Genomic DNA, 18,959 nt, shown 5'->3' on the forward strand with positions numbered 1-18,959 from the left:
ACCTGTAATCTGCCCCACTTGCTCCGTACCGCTCAAACCTAAACCCTGTCCTGCGCCCACGCATGAATTTCACATGCTCCTATTAAACTGCCGCTCCTTGCCCAAGCATAGCGCAGAAATGGCCCTGCTGTTAGAGGAACACACCCCAGATATATTGTTCCTGACGGAAACCTGGCTCACTTCTGAGTCCGATCCCGCGATAGTAGACGCCCTCCCTGCCGGCTTCCAAATCACACGGCAAGATCGACCCAAAGGGAGAGGAGGAGGCCTGGCTATTATTCACAAGGAACAATACCACTGCCAAGTCACCTCTGAGACTATCTCAGATTGTGAAAGTATTGGTTTTAACATCGAACTCTCACCCTATAGCTGTTTCTCGGGCACCCTTATCTACCGCCCGCCCGGCCCCCCGAAGCAATTCTATGAATCACTGCCATCTAGTGTGGCCGACAGAGTTAGTACCTCTTCTCCCTCCTCTGCTTCTAACTTTCAATCTATTATGCTTTATATCCGGGACTGGATGAGCCACAACCACCTTAAACTCAACCCTGACAAGACAGAGTTGGTGTTGACAGGTGGTTCATCCAGCCCCTGGACTCCTCTGTTTTGGCCCCCTTCTCTTGGCCCCTCCCCGACTCCTGCTACCTCAGTTAAAACCCTTGGCATAAAAATTAATTCCCAACTGTCCCTTCACTCTCAGGTTGGCTCTGTGGTTTCTGCTTCTTTTCTTGCACTGCGTACTATACGCAGGGTGTCCCGTTTCTTTTCCTTTTCTGCCCTCAAACTTATCATTCTGGCCATGGTGGTGTCCCGCCTGGACTATGGTAACGCCCTATATGCGGGGATCCCTGCATATAGTTTACGGCGTCTCCAACTCATACAGAACCAGGCGGCCCGCCTGGTCTTTAACCTCCCGAAATTTTACCACTCTACCCCCCTCCTGAAGTCTCTACACTGGCTGCCTGTACGAGCCCGGGTCCAATTTAAGATTGCTTCCATCGCCTTCCTTGCTCGTCTAGGTTCAGCCCCAGCCTTTATCTCTTCTGAGATTACCCCTTATGCTCCGTGTAGAGAGCTCCGTTCATCCTCCCAGGCCCTTCTTATGGTTCCACGTTTCCGAACAAAGAAGTGGGGAGGCTCTAAATTTTCCACTCTGGCCCCGTCCCAGTGGAACTCTCTTCCTTTGGAAATTCGATCCCTCACCTTGTACCCACAATTCCGGAAACAACTCAAGGCCCACCTATTCAAGAAGTCCTTTGAATAATCTCTAACGGCCCCCTGCCTCTCTCTTTTTTTCTCCTCGGTAGTTTGTTAGTTGTAGCGCCAAGAAACCGCTGGTGTACGCGCGCTTTTACAAATAATTTTAAACTCAAACTCAAACTCCTCTAACTTCACCGTGCTAGGTGACCTAAACCTTCATTTTGACTCCCCTTCTGACCACACAGCCGCCATCTTACTAGAGGATCTCGCAGCCCTACAACTCACTCAACGTGTCACTACCCCCACTCATGCCAAAGGCCACTTACTGGATCCAATTTTCACCAACTGTCCTTACATCACAGTGGACCCAGGCATTCCCCTGCCCTGGACAGACCACCTTCTGATCCCCTTCAGGTGGACCGCACTCAAAACTCCACCACCAGTCCCCACTACAAGGCTCAGGCGAGCCTGGTCGCGCCTCGAGGTTGATAACTGGTCCATCAAACTTGCCAGCTCACAACCCGAGAATCAGGAGGACCCTGCCCTAGCTAATCAGGCCTATGTCAACTGGATTACTCACACCATTGACACCACTCTCCCTATGAGCAAGACTGTACTGAAGCATCCACAGAAAACTGCCCTGTGGTATACGTAGTCTCTTAGGGACAAGAAACGCCTCTGTAGAAGGGCGGAAAGACGCTGGCGTTTAGACAACTCAGCAGATAACAAAACCCGCTATCGTGAAACTCTTAGCGAATATAAAACCCAAATAAAAGCAGCCCAGTCCACCTACTTCGCCGATAAAATCCTGCAGGCCAAATCCAAACCTAGAGAGATCTTCCAGATCATTAAAAAATTAACAAACCCACCCCCTGCGTTGCAGGTCGAGAAATCTGTCACTCAGTGCAATAATATTGCCGAATTTTTCTATCAGAAAGTAAACAAGATCTATTCAGCATTTCCCCCCTCAAAAATTAACTCATCAAACCAACCTAACATCTCCCCTATCCTCTCCCCTCCCCCCTCTCAACACAGCTTAACCCATTTTCCCCCACTGAATCTCTCCACCCTTGAATCACTAGCTCTCAGTGTCAAATCAGGCTCTCCGGACGACCCTGCCCCACCTGACATCTTAATGGCAGCATCCCGGATCACCTTGCCCGTCGTCAGGGAGGTACTAAACGCATCCATCTCATCCTGCACTGTACCAACTGTCTGGAAACAAGCCTTGGTCAGGTCACTAATTAAGAAACCCAATCTGGACCCGTCCGACCTGGCCAACTATAGCCCCATCTCTTTGCTCCCATGGGTGAGCAAGGTCCTAGAGAAATACATTAACCAACAGCTAGTGAATTATCTGGAAGACTATCACATACTAGATCCCACTCAGACGGGCTTCATGGTTACCGAGGAAGCTAGAAAAATCCTGGATCAAGGAGGATCAGTGGCAGTGATCCTCCTTGATCTAAGTGCGGCGTTTGACACGGTCAGTCACGACACCCTACTGAACCGCCTGGCCTGTGCGGGGATTAAGGATAAAGCCTGGGCATGGTTTAAATCTTTTTTGGAGAACAGATCCTTTAGGGTTTTTGATGGCGAGTCCGTGTCCTCCAGCAGACCTCTAAAGTGCGGTGTTCCTCAGGGCTCTTCTCTGAGCCCTGCACTTTTCAATCTGTACATGAGACCACTAGCCGACGTCGTCCGCCCATTTGGAGTTAAGATCATCTCCTATGCGGACGACACGCAGCTAGTGGTCTCACTGGCGCAGGAGGCAAACCGTACTGTGCCAGGCGGGCTTAGAGAATGCCTGGAGGAAGTGAGGACCTGGATGTCATCATCATCCCTGAAGTTGAACGGGGACAAAACAGAGCTGATGCTCTTAGGCCCTTCAGATCTAGCCCTCCCTCCCTCTCTGTGGCCTACCTGTCTAGGCCCCCCCCACACCCCAAAGATAACATCAAGAGCCTTGGAGTGTGGCTGGATAGATCGCTATCCTTCAATATGCAAGCCACAAAACTTTCAGCTACCTGTTTTGGTATCATGAGGGTGCTAAATAAAATATTTCCCCTCCTTCCCATGGAAGCCAAACAGGTAGCCATTCAAGGTCTCATACAATCACGCCTTGATTTTAATAATGTACTCTACCTCGGCGCCCCAGAATACAACCTACGCAGGCTGCAGATTGTACAGAACTGCGCAGCGCGTCTACTGCTCAAAATCCCCCGTAGACACTCAGTGAGGGCCGGACTGACTAGCCTTCATTGGCTACCAATTCGGCAGAGAGTTTTGTTCAAGGCATTATGTATAGCCCATCAAGCCTTCTGGAACATGGGCCCCAGTATCACCCGTGATCTGGTCACCCATTACACCCCAAACCGAAGTCTTCGTTCCAGCCAGACCTTCTCGGCAGTGGTGCCAAGAATAAAAAGATCAAGATCTGGTGGAAGGACGTTCGCATATAACGCGTCCAAGACATGGAACACTCTTCCACTCCATCTCAGAGCTAACCCTAACCTCACGGTGTTTCGCAAGCAATTAAAGACTTTTCTGTTCACATCCCCTTACTAATTGCTTGTCCCCCTCCTTTGCTTCAGTGGGTTTGTGGCTATCTTAGCGCTTGGACGCCTCCGGGCAACAATTCGCGCTCTATAAATCTGCAAGTTTACAGTTTACAGTTTACATGGTTCTGGATGGAGGGGGGGGTTCCATCCTGCTCAGGAGTGAGACAAGACAGTATGAGAAGGCTATCTACCTGTAAGGTTGAAGAGAGCAAGGCAATGGCTGCCACATGGTTATGGGTATGTGGAGTGCTCCATCCTGATGAGCTGTGGGACAAGGAGGCCTGGTAGGAGTTGTAGTGCAATCTTCCCACCCTCAAACACCAATCCATGTTAAGATGGCTACCTACCTGTGAAGAGGAACAGAGGAAGGAAATAGGTTACACATGGCTCTTGGATGAGAGGAGTGTTCCACCCTGCTCAGGGGTGAGACAAGAGAGCATGAGAAGGCTACGTACCTGTAAGTTTGAAGAGAGCAATGCAATATCTGCCACATGGTTCTGGCTGGGTGGAGTGTTCTATCCTGCTCAGGGGTGAGACAGGAGAGTATGAGAAGGCTACCTACCTGTACGTTTGAAGATACATTGCTGCCACATGGTTGTGGGTGTGTGGAGTGCTCCATCCTGCTGAGCTGTGGGGCAAGGGGGCCTGCTTGTAGTTGTAGTGCAGGCTTCCTACCCACAAACACCCTTTCCTGTTAGGATGGCTACCTACCTGTGAGTTTGAAGAGAACAATGCAATGGCTGACACATGGTTGAGGGTGTGGGGAGAGCTCCATCCTGCTGAACTGTGGGACAAGGGGGCCTGGTGGGAGTTGTAGTGTTGGCTTCTTACCCACAAACACCCCTCCCTGTTAAGATTGCTACCTACCTGTGAAATGGACCAGAGGAAGGGGATAGGTTACACATGGCTCTTGGATGAGAGGAGTGTTCCATCCTGCTCAGGGGTGAGACAAGAGAGCATGAGAAGGCTACTGACCTGTAAGTTTGAAGAGAGCAATGCAATAGCTGCCACATGGTTCTGGCTGGGTGGAGTGTTCGATCCTGTTCAGGTGTGAGACAAGAGAGTATGAGAAGGCTACCTACCTGTAAGTTTGAAGAGAGCAAGGCAATGGCTGCCACATGGTTATGGGTATGTGGAGTGCTCCATCCTGATGAGATGTGGGACAAGGAGGCCTGGTAGGAGTTGTAGTGCAATCTTCCCACCCTCAAACACCCCTCCATGTTAAGATGGCTGCCTACCAGTGAAGAGGAACAGAGGAAGGAAATAGGTTACACATGGCTCTTGGATGAGAGGAGTGTTCCATCCTGCTCAGGGTTGAGACAAGAGAGCATAAGAAGGCTACTGACCTGTAAGTTTGAAGAGAGCAATGCAATAGCTGCCACATGGTTCTGGCTGGGGGAGTGTTCCATCCTGTTCAGGTGTGAGACAAGAGAGTATGAGAAGGCTACCTACCTGTAAGTTTGAAGAGAGCAATGCAGGGGCTGCCACATGGTTGTGGGTATGTGGAGTGCTCCATCCTGCTGAGCTGTGGGACAAGGGGCCTGTTGAGAGTTGTAGTGCAGCCTTCCCACCTATAAGTACCCCTCACTGTTAAGATGGCTACCTACCTGTGAGTCTGAAGAGTGCAATGCAATGGCTGCCACATGGTTGTGGGTATGTAGAGTGCTCCATTCTGCTGGGCTGTCGGACAAGGGGTCCTGGTGGGAGTTGTAATGCTGGCTTCCTACAAACAAAGACCCCTCCCCGTTAAGATGGCTACATACCTGTAAATTGGAGCAGAGGAAGGGAATCGGGTACACATGGCTTTTGGATGGTGGAGTATTCCATCCTGCTCAGGGGCGAGACAAGAGAGTATGAGAAGGCTACCTATTTGTAAGTTTGAAGAGAGCAATGCAATTGCTGCCACATGGTTGTGGTTGTGTGGAGTTCCCCCTCCTGCTTAGCTGTGGGACAAGGGGCCTGGTGCAAGGTACAGTGCTGGCTTACCACCCACAAACACCCCTCCCTGATAAGATGGCTACCTACCTGTGAAGTGAAACAGAGGAAGGGAATAGGTTACACATAGCTCTTGGATGAGAGGAGTGTTCCAACCTGCTCAGAGGTGTTATAAGAGAGCATGAGAAGGTTACCAACCTATAAGCTTGAAGAGAGCAATGCAATGTCTGCTACATGGTTATGGATGGGGGTGTTCCATCCTGCTCAGGAGTGAGACAAGAAAGTATGAGAAGGCTATCTACCTGTAAGGTTGAAGAGAGCAAGGCAATGGCTGCCACATGGTTATGGGTATGTGGAGTGCTCCATCCTGATGAGCTGTGGGACAAGGAGGCCTGGTAGGAGTTGTAGTGCAATCTTCCCACCCACAAACACCCCTCCATGTTAAGATGGCTACCTACCTGTGAAGAGGAACAGAGGAAGGAAATAGGTTACACATGGCTCTTGGATGAAAGGAGTGTTCCACCCTGCTCAGGGGTGAGACAAGAGAGCATGAGAAGGCTACCTACCTGTAAGTTTGAAGAGAGCAATGCAATATCTGCCACATGGTTCTGGCTGGGTGGAGTGTTCTATCCTGCTCAGGGGTGAGCCAGGAGAGTATGAGAAGGCTACCTACCTGTACGTTTGAAGATACATTGCTGCCACATGGTTGTGGGTGTGTGGAGTGCTCCATCCTGCTGAGCTGTGGGGCAAGGGGGCCTGCTGATAGTTGTAGTGCAGGCTTCCTACCCACAAACACCCTTTCCTGTTAGGATGGCTACCTACCTGTGAGTTTGAAGAGAATAATGCAATGGCTGACACATGGTTGTGGGTGTGGGGAGAGCTCCATCCTGCTGAACTGTGGGACAAGGGGACCTGGTGGGAGTTGTAGTGTTGGCTTCTTACCCACAAACACCCCTCCCTGTTAAGATTGCTACCTACCTGTGAAATGGACCAGAGGAAGGGGATAGGTTACACATGGCTCTTGGATGAGAGGAGTGTTCCATCCTGCTCAGGGTTGAGACAAGAGAGCATGAGAAGGCTACTGACCTGTAAGTTTGAAGAGAGCAATGCAATAGCTGCCACATGGTTCTGGCTGGGGGAGTGTTCCATCCTGTTCAGGTGTGAGACAAGAGAGTATGAGAAGGCTACCTACCTGTAAGTTTGAAGAGAGCAATGCAGGGGCTGCCACATGGTTGTGGGTATGTGGAGTGCTCCATCCTGCTGAGCTGTGGGACAAGGGGGCCTGTTGAGAGTTGTAGTGCAGGCTTCCCACCTATAAGTACCCCTCACTGTTAAGATGGCTACTTACCTGTGAGTCTGAAGAGTGCAATGCAATGGCTGCCACATGGTTGTGGGTATGTAGAGTGCTCCATTCTGCTGGGCTGTCGGACAAGGGGTCCTGGTGGGAGTTGTAATGCTGGCTTCCTACTAACAAAGACCCCTCCCTGTTAAGGTGGCTACATACCTGTAAATTGATGTAGAGGAAGGGAATCGGGTACACATGACTTTTGGATGGTGGAGTGTTCCATCCTGCTCAGGGGAGAGTATGAGAAGGCTACCTATTTGTAAGTTTGAAGAGAGCAATGCAATTGCTGCCACATGGTTGTGGTTGTGTGGAGTTCCCCCTCCTGCTTAGCTGTGGGACAAGGGGCCTGGTGCAAGGTACAGTGCTGGCTTACCACCCACAAACACCCCTCCCTGATAAGATGGCTACCTACCTGTGAAGTGAAACAGAGGAAGGGAATAGGTTACACATAGCTCTTGGATGAGAGGAGTGTTCCAACCTGCTCAGAGGTGGTATAAGAGAGCATGAGAAGGCTACCAACCTATAAGCTTGAAGAGAGCAATGCAATGTCTGCTACATGGTTCTGGATGGGGGGTGTTCCATCCTGCTCAGGAGTGAGACAAGAAAGTATGAGAAGGCTATCTACATGTAAGGTTGAAGAGAGCAAGGCAATGGCTGCCACATGGTTATGGGTATGTGGAGTGCTCCATCCTGATGAGCTGTGGGACAAGGAGGGCTGGTAGGAGTTGTAGTGCAATCTTCCCACCCACAAACACCCCTCCATGTTAAGATGGCTACCTACCTGTGAAGAGGAACAGAGGAAGGAAATAGGTTACACATGGCTCTTGGATGAGAGTAGTGTTCTACCCTGCTCAGTGGTGAGACAAGAGAGCATGAGAAGGCTACCTACCTGTAAGTTTGAAGAGAGCAATGCAATATCTTCCACATGGTTCTGGCTGGGTGGAGTGTTCTATCCTGCTCAGGGGTGAGACAGGAGAGTATGAGAAGGCTTCCTACCTGTACGTTTGAAGATACATTGCTGCCACATGGTTGTGGGTGTGTGGAGTGCTCCACCCTGCTGAGCTGTGGGGCAAGGGGGCCTGCTGATAGTTGTAGTGCAGGCTTCCTACCCACAAACACCCTTTCCTGTTAGGATCTCTACCTACCTGTGAGTTTGAAGAGAACAATGCAATGGCTGACACATGGTTGTGGGTGTGGAGAGAGCTCCATCCTGCTGAACTGTGGGACAAGGGGGCCTGGTGGGAGTTGTAGTGTTGGCTTCTTACCCACAAACACCCCTCCCTGTTAAGATTGCTACCTACCTGTGAAATGGACCAGAGGAAGGGGATAGGTTACACATGGCTCTTGGATGGGGAGTGTTCCATCCTGCTCAGGGGTGAGACAAGAGAGCATGAGAAGGCTACCGACCTATAAGAATGAAGAGAGCAATGCAATAGCTGCTACATGGTTCTGGCTGGGGTAGTGCTCTATCCTGCTCAGGGGTAAGACAACAGATATGAGAAGGCTACCTTCCTGTAAGTTTGAAGAGAGCAATGCAAGTGTTGCCACATGGCTCTGGATGTGTGGAGTGCTCCATCCTGCTAAGCAGTGGAACAAGGGGTCCTGGTGGGAGTTGTAGTGCTGGCTTCCCACCCACAAATACCCCTCCCTGATAAGATGGCTACCTACCTGTGAAGTTGAACAAAGGAAGGGAATAGGTTACATGTGGCTCTTGGATGAGAGGAGTGTTCCATCCTGCTCAGGGTTGAGACAAGAGAGCATGAGAAGGCTACTGACCTGTAAGTTTGAAGAGAGCAATGCAATAGCTGCCACATGGTTCTGGCTGGGGGAGTGCTCCATCCTGTTCAGGTGTGAGACAAGAGAGTATGAGAAGGCTACCTACCTGTAAGTTTGAAGAGAGCAATGCAGCGGCTGCCACATGGTTGTGGGTATGTGGAGTGCTCCATCCTGCTGAGCTATGGGACAAGGGGGCCTGGTGAGAGTTGTAGTGAAGGCTTCCCACCTATAAGTACCCCTCACTGTTAAGATGGCTACCTACCTGTGAGTCTGAAGAGTGCAATGCAATGGCTGCCACATGGTTGTGGGTATGTAGAGTGCTCCATTCTGCTGGGCTGTCGGACAAGGGGTCCTGGTGGGAGTTGTAATGCTGGCTTCCTACCAACAAAGACCCCTCCCTGTTAAGATGGCTACATACCTGTAAATTGAAGCAGAGGAAGGGAATCGGGCACACATGGCTTTTGGATGGTGGAGTGTTCCATCCTGCTCAGGGGTGAGACAAAAGAGTATGAGAAGGCTACCTATTTGTAAGTTTGACGAGAGCAATGCAATTGCTGCCACATGGTTGTGGTTGTGTGGAGTTCTCCCTCCTGCTGAGCTGTGGGACAAGGGGCCTGGTGCAAGGTACAGTGCTGGCTTACCACCCACAAACACCCCTCCCTGATAAGATGGCTACCTACCTGTGAAGTGAAACAGAGGAAGGGAATAGGTTACACATAGCTCTTGGATGAGAGGAGTGTTCCAACCTGCTCAGAGGTGGTATAAGAGAGCATGAGAAGGTTACCAACCTATAAGCTTGAAGAGAGCAATGCAATGTCTGCTACATGGTTCTGGATGGGGGGTGTTCCATCCTGCTCAGGAGTGAGACAAGAAAGTATGAGAAGGCTATCTACATGTAAGGTTGAAGAGAGCAAGGCAATGGCTGCCACATGGTTATAGGTATGTGGAGTGCTCCATCCTGATGAGCTGTGGGACAAGGAGGCCTGGTAGGAGTTGTAGTGCAATCTTCCCACCCACAAACACCCCTCCATGTTAAGATGGCTACCTACCTGTGAAGAGGAACAGAGGAAGGAAATAGGTTACACATGCCTCTTGGATGAGAGGAGTTTTCCACCCTGCTCAGGGGTGAGACAAGAGAGCATGAGAAGGCTACGTACCTGTAAGTTTGAAGAGAGCAATGCAATATCTGCCACATGGTTCTGGCTGGGTGGAGTGTTCGATCCTGCTCAGTGGTGAGACAGGAGAGTATGAGAATGCTAGCTACCTGTACGTTTGAAGATACATTGCTGCCACATGGTTGTGGGTGTGTGGAGTGCTCCATCCTGCTGAGCTGTGGGGAAAAGGGGCCTGCTGATAGTTGTAATGCAGGCTTCCTACCCACAAACACCCTTCATGTTAGGATGGCTACCTACCTGTGAGTTTGAAGAGAACAATGCAATGGCTGACACATGGTTGTGGGTGTGGGGAGAGCTCCATCCTGCTGAAATGTGGGACAAGGGGGCCTGGTGGGAGTTGTAGTGTTGGCTTCTTACCCACAAACACTCCTCCCTGTTAAGATTGCTACCTACCGGCGAAATGGACCAGAGGAAGGGAATAGGTTACATATGGGTCTTGGATGGGGAGTGTTCCATCCTGCTCAGGGGTGAGACAAGAGAGCATGAGAAGGCTACCGACCTGTAAGAATGAAGAGAGCAATGAAATAGCTGCCACATGGTTCTGGCTGGGGTAGTGCTCTATCCTGCTCAGGCGTAAGACAAGAGATATGAGAAGGCTACCTTCCTGTAAGTTTGAAGAGAGCAATGCAATTGTTGCCACATGGTTCTGGATGTGTGGAGTACTCCATCCTGCTGAGCTGTGGAGCAAGGGGTCCTGGTGGGAGTTGTAGTGCTGGCTTCCCACCCACAAATACCCCTCCATGTTAAGATGGCCACCTACCTCTGAGTTTGAAGAGAGCAATGCAATGGCTGCCACATGGTTGGGGTGTGTGGAGTGTTCCATCCTGCTGAGCTGTTGGACAAGGGGGCATGTTAGTAGTTGTACTGCTGGCTTCCACCCACAAACACCACTCCCTGTTAAGATGGCTACCTACCTGTAAGTTTGAAGACAACAATGCAATGGCTGCCACATGGTTGTGGGTGTGGGGGGGTGATAGAGCAAGATTTCGCATCGCGACTTGCTCGATTCATGAACCTCGAAACTGTTGTAACCTCGTAACAAATTGTACGTTTACTAATGTCTTTTATTTTTGATATATATGTATGATAGAGAAGCTTGCTTATGTGTTTTACTAATACGAATAACTTCGTGTTTTAAAATGGCCGCTGCTTGCATTTCTGCTTCTGCGCATGCGTCAGGTATAGTCACGTGTTGTGACGCAGTCACATTTTTGGAGGGAAAGGGTGCGCATGCGTAATAGCCACAAGATGGCAGCGCTTACTAGTAAACGTGAAGAAGCTTACCCCGCTGCTCTTGTGATTTTGTCCGTTGCACTTACTATTAACTACATAGTATATTTTTATGATGATAAACGTGAAGTACGAAATTATGACATGTAATACCTTCATTTATTTTTATGTGCTAATTTGTTTTCGCTTACTTTTCATGTATCCTCGGCACGGAGGGGTGATGGGGGCTTGGGAGTCCATTATGGAGGGCAGTACTGCGCAGGACCAGCCAAGGCAAGGTGGCATTGAAACCAAGCCAAAGAAGGTTCCTGCCAAAGCCTGCATGGGAAGATGCACCTTCACCCAGCAAGAGGGACTAGATTTGTACCCTATTGTATACATTGTATTTCTTTCCATTGTATTCAGTGCGACTTCTCGTGGGAACCCCAATCTTGCTAGGCGGTACCCAAACATGTAAATAGGGCCTTAGAAAAGTCTGTTCTGATTGGTGTGTTAACCAAATCCTACCTTAGGACCAATCGAAATTGGGGATTCTGACATTTTGCAACATCTGGGGGGTGGTACACTGTCCCAGAACAGTATAACTAGCCTAGGTTCACCTAGGGAATTTGTCCGACTTGTCTGAATAGCTGACCTGTCACTGACCCAACGCACTCAATAGGTGACTTGATACAGAGGTGCTGCGGAGCTCTCTGTCCAAAATTTGACCATAGACTCTGAAGGTTTTACTGAACCTTAAGTGCTGGCGGAGCACTTTGCTGAGGAATTCGCTGACCCAATCGGGGTCCTGACTGATAGCTGCAGAGAGGGTGGAGCGCTGGCGTTGCTTCCAAACTGCGGGTGCTGGTCGTATCCTGGTGGTCCTGTCCTGATCCTAATCTGGGTTTCCTGTCCTGTCCTGGGGTGTCCCTTCTGCACCTGCTGTCCCATTGAGGGTTATCCTTCCTTGAGGGTTTTCCTGTCCTTAACTGACCCGTGGCCAGGGTTGGTTTTCACACCAGTCTAGGTAAATATCGCTCTGAACTCTTAAAACTGCACCTTTCTATTTTTCTGTCTTTGCTTCAATAAAGACATACCTTTGCATATGATAATTTTCCATGCTTTTCGCAACCATTGCATATCATGAAAGTCATTGGCATTTAATTTCATAGCGTGTTCCTATGTTACCCTACCTTTTAGAAATCATTTTCGCTATTGCAGTTGCAAATTTTCTAATATGGTCTCTGAATTTCTCTCATAAAAACTGACTAAAGTAACTCTGATTTATAGCGTGTTCACTTTGCCCTTTCAATAGTTTTCTTTCCCACTTAGCGTGTTCCCTGTCGCACTAGCATTTTATAAACTAAATGATTGCCCTTTTAGTTCTCCTGTATAGTTATGTACTCTTTGCTAAATTGATTTTAGACTGTCTCCTTGTAATGGAGTATATATTCTAAAGAGATTGAATTCTAAGATAAAACTTTCAAAACTTCCAGTTGTCCGTGGTCATTTCATGAAAAGTAAAGTTTAAATGTTGGGTTTGTATTTTGCCTACCTTTCCTTTTACAGCTAGCTCCCTGACCCATCGTGGTCATAGGTACCCGTATCGGTGGATGGTAAGTCGGGTACAGTAGGAAATAGATGAAAGGGACTCACAATTATTGGTAGTAGATTGTAAGGTCATCTGATCAATGTGGATGGTGAATGGAAACATATGGGCCCGAAACAGAAGTTGGTGAAAATATTGGTCGGGTGACCTGCGATCTCTATCAGTAATTTTCTGGTAGCAGAGGTAATGGTTAGGGACTAGTTAAAGGCTAGGTAGGACTAGTTAAGCTAGATAAGTTGGATGCTGCTAAAAAGTTTTTGATTATTCATGTTTATGCTCCTATGAAAAGTGAAGCAATTCGGGCGAACTGATCACTTGCGTGAAATGTTTTTTCTTCAAAAGTTATGAAATGTTTTAAATTGTTTTTCTTATTATTGTACTGATATATGTATTAACACACTTGTTAGTTATTTGTTAAACGTTGTTGAGAATCCCCGGGGAATTGAATAGCGCGTGGTGAATAGAATCCATTTGTGTTGAGGTCACTTGCTGTAAGGAAAGTTGGTGCAGGTTAGGCAGAACTGGAAGCACTAACTAGGGTTTTTCTGGATGTATGATTGAATAAATGTTAGCAACGAGGTTTATTGGCAAAATTCCTATTGTGGCGTAACCTAGTCAGGGTCACATAGGAAAAGTAGCGGGTTCATCGGAGCTTGGCTGAAGGCAAAGGGGTCCGCTGGTGAAACTTTAGACTTGGATATATCCCGGAGAAGTAGATGAGTCTAGGGAAGTAGCAGGTTCTCCAATGCTAGTGTGAAGGATAGGCAGAAGGGATCTATCCGCAGTGAGTGAAAAGTAAATGGAAGTAGTTTACTTGCAGTGAAAAATTCTTTCCTGTCTAGACACTTGAGCACAGTGGCGAATGTGTATTCGTTGTAAAATAACCAAGCACTAAGCACCTTAGAAAGAAAGAAAGTTTCCGTTACCTTGTGAAGGAGGGAGTCAGACGTGAAGCAGTTCTGACGTCACTCGGTGCCGCGCTGGGATTGGTAGACGCAGCGGGCTGGTAGCGGAGCTGGAATTGTAAAGGAGGGGCGAGTGCCGAAGCGTGAGAACTGTCTCGCGAAAAGGCCGCGCACCCATTGGTCGAGATTATTTGAATCCGTGCATTTCATTGGTTGCAAGAAAATAAGAAAAGCATTCTGATTGAAAGTAATTTTGTAAACAAAGTCACTCGTAGGAATTGTATGTGGCACTCGTACAGACTCGACTAGACCCGATCCGAGAGATTTGGGATTTGAGAGAGATCAGTTTAAAGGCATAAAAAACGACATTATGTACGGAAACAAGAGAAAACTGTCCCTTGTAAATAAAGTGAAGAATTATTTCAAAAAGGACAAACCGATTAACACTAGAGAAGGTGTTGTCATTCCGCCACCAAATACTCCCGCATCTTTCATGATGTTCGATAAAGGGTATAATACGTGTGTATGGTTGGAAAATTGGGTGGAATACACGAAAGATGACGGAATATTGGCTTTTCCGTTAGAAGGGACTTTTAACAGCAGAATTCTATTTAATTTGAGAACCCGAATGAATGATTTACATCCCAGACCTAGATTGACGCAGTATGAAGCACTAGAGGAATGGGAAATTGAGGCTTTTGAAAGAGACAAGCCCCGATTGGATAAAGGGTTGACAAAATTTTATCCGAAGTTGAAGCAGGAAACTCGAGCTAAGAAAATGAAACAGTGGAGGCAGAGTATGATTGTAGAGGGATTGTTTCCAATGATGCCAGCGGACGGTCCTCCAGGGGGGGAGAAGAGAACAGAAAAATGTAAACACTGGGTGCCTCTGGGAGAGTCGGATGATGAATTGTAAGATGACATGTGTATGAGAAGTCCGCCTCCCTATAATGAAGGACACCGACCTTCCAGTGCAGGAGATATTTCCCGAAGACTTCCACCTCGGGAGGAGGCCAGGTCTGCAAGTGTAGGAGGGGGTTACCAAATACCTCCCTATACCGAAAGTCTAGGACCCGTAGATACAAGAGACATATACCCCAGAATGCCAGCTAGTGGGGATGCAGGATATTCACGTGAAAGAGATTTTTGTTCTCTACCTCTCTATGGAGGTGAGGCGAGACCATCTAGTTCAGGAATGTCGTTCTTACCACCTCAGCGCGAGGAAGGACCTAGATCCCTAGGCACCGGAAGTTTGTTCCCCAGACCAAATTATGGTGAAGGACCGAGTGAGACACATCCCACTGCCCCAAGTTGTGCTCCCACTCTAACCCCGCAGGTGTTACATGATAATTCAGAAAATATCACAGTTAAATACAAGTCCTGATGCCTTGACCATCCCAGTAACTATCGAACCAGTGGTTCTGTTGTATGGGGATCGTCAAGGAAGTCCGAAAACTCCAGTAATTACCCCTGTCATAGCACAGCCCAGACCAGAGCCCTTAATTGTAGATGACCAGACAAGTGAATGCGAATCTGAGGTCTCATTAATGGACCTACCCATTAGGAGCACAGGGAAAAGGATGCAGAAAAGACATAATCCTTTCAATACGAAAGAAATTCAGATGGAGTTAACTTTGGGTACTAGGAGTGTCACGTTGGTGACTCCTGAAGAAATCGAAAGATGGAGTCAAGAATTAGAGAAACAGGTTCCTCAGTCAAAACCTTTAGATATCTGCAAACTGAGAATAGAAATAGAAGAACTATTGGCTGGAAATGTAGGATTGGACAGACTGAATACTTACTCTGAAGGAGAGTTACTGTTCATTTGTAAAAATCTCACCCGAAATGTCTGAGTATTTCATGAGAAATTGACAGACACTGCTGCTAGCATGGGAATAGATATCTCAAAATTGAAACCTTTGCAGAAACCATACAGAGCAGATTTCTCAGACAAAGATTTGGAAAACTCGAATGTGTCAGGGAAAAAGGCACAGGTCAAAGAACTATTGTCAGTGTTGCAGAAATGGGGAGATGTAGACAGATGGAAGGCTAGATGGACTAAGAAAAGAGATGAGGCCAGATCTAAGCAGGTAACTCCCGAATTTGCTCTAAGAGAAGCTGAAAAGCCCGAACAGCTATGCCCTATGCGCGAAGTGCCAGGTGGAAAATATGTGCATGTTCCATGGTCCAGACAGGATATTGTATCCTTTACTAATGATTTCCCAAAACTACGGGAAAAGCCTGTGGATTGGTACAGGCAGGTAGAGAGATTTGTGAAAGTGCAGAAATGCTTATGGAAGGACCTGGATGGGTTCTTCGACATTGTGGTCCCGGTAGATCTGTGGACCGAGTGCAAGATCGCCATAGCCTGGCCTAGTGAGGAATACCCGAGGGACTCAGTGACAGGAGAACCCTCCAAAGAAGTGATGAGAAAATATGAGCAAGTAATCCAGTGGCTGCTGGATTACCTGGATATCTGAAGGCAGTAGCTGCAACTTGCACAAGTTTAGAACAAAGTGAGTCCATTATCATGGGACATCCTGTAACTGTGTATGTTCCACATGCAGTTGTGATTCTATTGACCCGCACGAAAACTCAGTACCTCACCCCTAGTCGGCTGACTAAATGAGAGAGAATTCTCATGGGTGCTGCAAATATAGTCATCACCCGATGTAATATTTTGAACCCAGCAACTCTGCTCCCTGACTCAATGATAATGGAAGATAAGGGAGATAACGAGCATGACTGCATTGACCTGACAGAGTTTAGTACTAAACCTCGCCCAGACATTAAAGAAACTCCTTTGCCTGAACATGAGGAGGAATGGTTTGTAGATGGTTCATGCATGAGGCACGAACTGGTAGGCCTGAGTGCTGCCTACGCTGTGGTCATGTTACACAAAATTGAAGAAGCATCCTGTTTATTGGGAATAAAGTCTGCACAAGTAGCTGAATTATTTGCTCTGATAAGAGCTTGCAAATTGGGAAAAGACAAAAGAATAACAGTATATACCGATAGCCAATACTGTTATGGGGTGGTGCATGACTTTGGCCAATTATGGCTGCAGAGAGAATTCCTGACTTCATCAGGTACCCCCATTCGAAATGGAAAAGTTGTTCAAGACCTTTTAGAGGCAATCCAATTACCAAAGGAATTGGCAGTGGTCAAATGTGTTGCTCATAAAAAGGGCCTTGACCCTGTATCTTTGGGAAATGATTTTGCTGATCGAGTGGCAAAACAATGTGCTAAGGATCGCATGTCAATGAATATCAAAAGGGGAGGGACTGGAAACAGCTGCCAACTTATGATGTTTGAAGAAGTGCCTACATGGGATGAAGTGAAAGAATGGCAGCATGTTGCGCCATGGGAAGAGAAAGAGAAATGGAAGGAACAAGGTTGTCGACCGAGACGTGAGGATGGTGTCATAGTAGGCCCAGATGGTATGCCTGTGTTACCCAGACACCTGCTCGCCCCTATGGCCAGATTGATTCATGAAGGATCTCACATTGGTAGGGATGCCATGGTTCTGGTGTTTCAACAGACTTGGTACAACAAGAAGTTCAGGAAGGTAGCAGAGTCCCTTTGCCAGAGGTGCTTGACATGTCAACAGTTCAACCCTGGCAAAAGAACAGTAGTTGAACTGGGAAAGATAGGGAAGTCAGGAGGTCCCTTTGTGAGAATACAGGTTGATTTCATCGCCATGCCCCGTTGTGAAGGAAAAAGATATGTCCTTGTCATTGTCTGCCTATTTTCAAAATGGGTGGAAGCTTACCCTACCCCACAGAATGATGCCATAACTGTAGCCAAACTACTGCTAAAGGAGTTGGTACCTAGGTTCGGGGTTCCAGTCACTATTGAATCAGATAGAGGCAGCCATTTTCAGAATGAAATATTGGCTCAACTCTGCAAAGCATTTGGAATAACACAAAAGCTGCACTGTGCACATCGTCCAGAGGCTTCTGGAGTTGTGGAGCAAATAAATGGCACAATAAAAAACAGATTGGCAAAAATGTGTGACTCTACTGGCATAAACTGGGTAAATGCCTTGCCTCTTGTTCTGATGGGACTCAGAAGCATTCCAGACCGAAAAACAGGCCTGAGCCCCCATGAGATCTTGATGGGAAGAGTGATGAGACAAGCATGGGCGCCAGGATACAAACTGTTAAACATATCTGATGATTTGGTACTTGAATACTGCAAGCAACTGGGTGACCAAGTGCGTTCTATCTCTCGCCAGATTGGGCCAGACGCCGTCGCCAACCCAACAACTCCAGTTCACAAATTGGTTCCAGGTGACTGGGTTAAAATAAAGAAACATACTCGTTCAAGTTGCCTTGCACCCAGGTGGGGACAAAAGCGCCAAGTGATACTGGTGACCACGACAGCGGTGAAGTGTGCAGGCGTTCCCAAGTGGATCCATGCCAGCCATACCCAGAAGGTGACACCAGACGAGGAGCCTGGAGCGGAAGGTTGTCCAGCTGAGGGGTCTGCAGACGTCGGTCCTGAAGTAGCTGATGACGGACAGCCGAGCACCAGTCCACCTGAGGGTCCTGTAGATGTTGGTCCGGAAGTAGCTGATGACGAGCAGCCGAGTACCAGCCAAGACGATTGGATACCCTTAATTGATCTCATCGAAGACCCAATCAGAACAAGAGAGCGAATCTGCGAAGATAGAGAGTGGAATAGAGAGGTTGAGACAGGCACAGGCGAAGACCCTCAGATCATTGAGATTCACATCAAATCTGAGGACGAAGAGGAAGGTCAGATAGGGACAGAGCAAGTGATTGACACTCCTCCACTGACTCCTGAAATCGAAAAGGGACAGACTAGAACTAGTGTGGAAGTTCGAGCAGAAGAAAATCAAGAGATCGAAGTGCTTGAACAGGATCAGACAGAACTAGAAGAACGTGTTCAGGAAACAGAAACAGAGACATTTGAAAGCCAAAATCAAAATTCACCTGAACCAGGCCAGCTTAGTAACCAGGCAGAAGAAGTAGATACAAGACCTGGGACTAGTCAGACAGGAAGGGAAGAAACAGAAGTGCCACAAACAAATGAAAATAAAAGAGCATTAGAAGAAAACAAGATCACAGTGCCAGCTAAAAGGCTCAAGAAAAAGAAGCATATTGAGCCAAGATATATTAAGAGACTGAGACTAAGAATCAAAACAGTCCAAGAGAAACTTGCAGACAAAAGAAGAAGCCCACGAATTGCAGAGCAGCCTGAAGATAGCTCCAAAAGAAG

Source organism: Lissotriton helveticus, chromosome 5_1, assembly GCF_964261635.1.
Source record: "Lissotriton helveticus chromosome 5_1, aLisHel1.1, whole genome shotgun sequence".
NCBI classification, from domain to species: domain Eukaryota; kingdom Metazoa; phylum Chordata; class Amphibia; order Caudata; family Salamandridae; genus Lissotriton; species Lissotriton helveticus.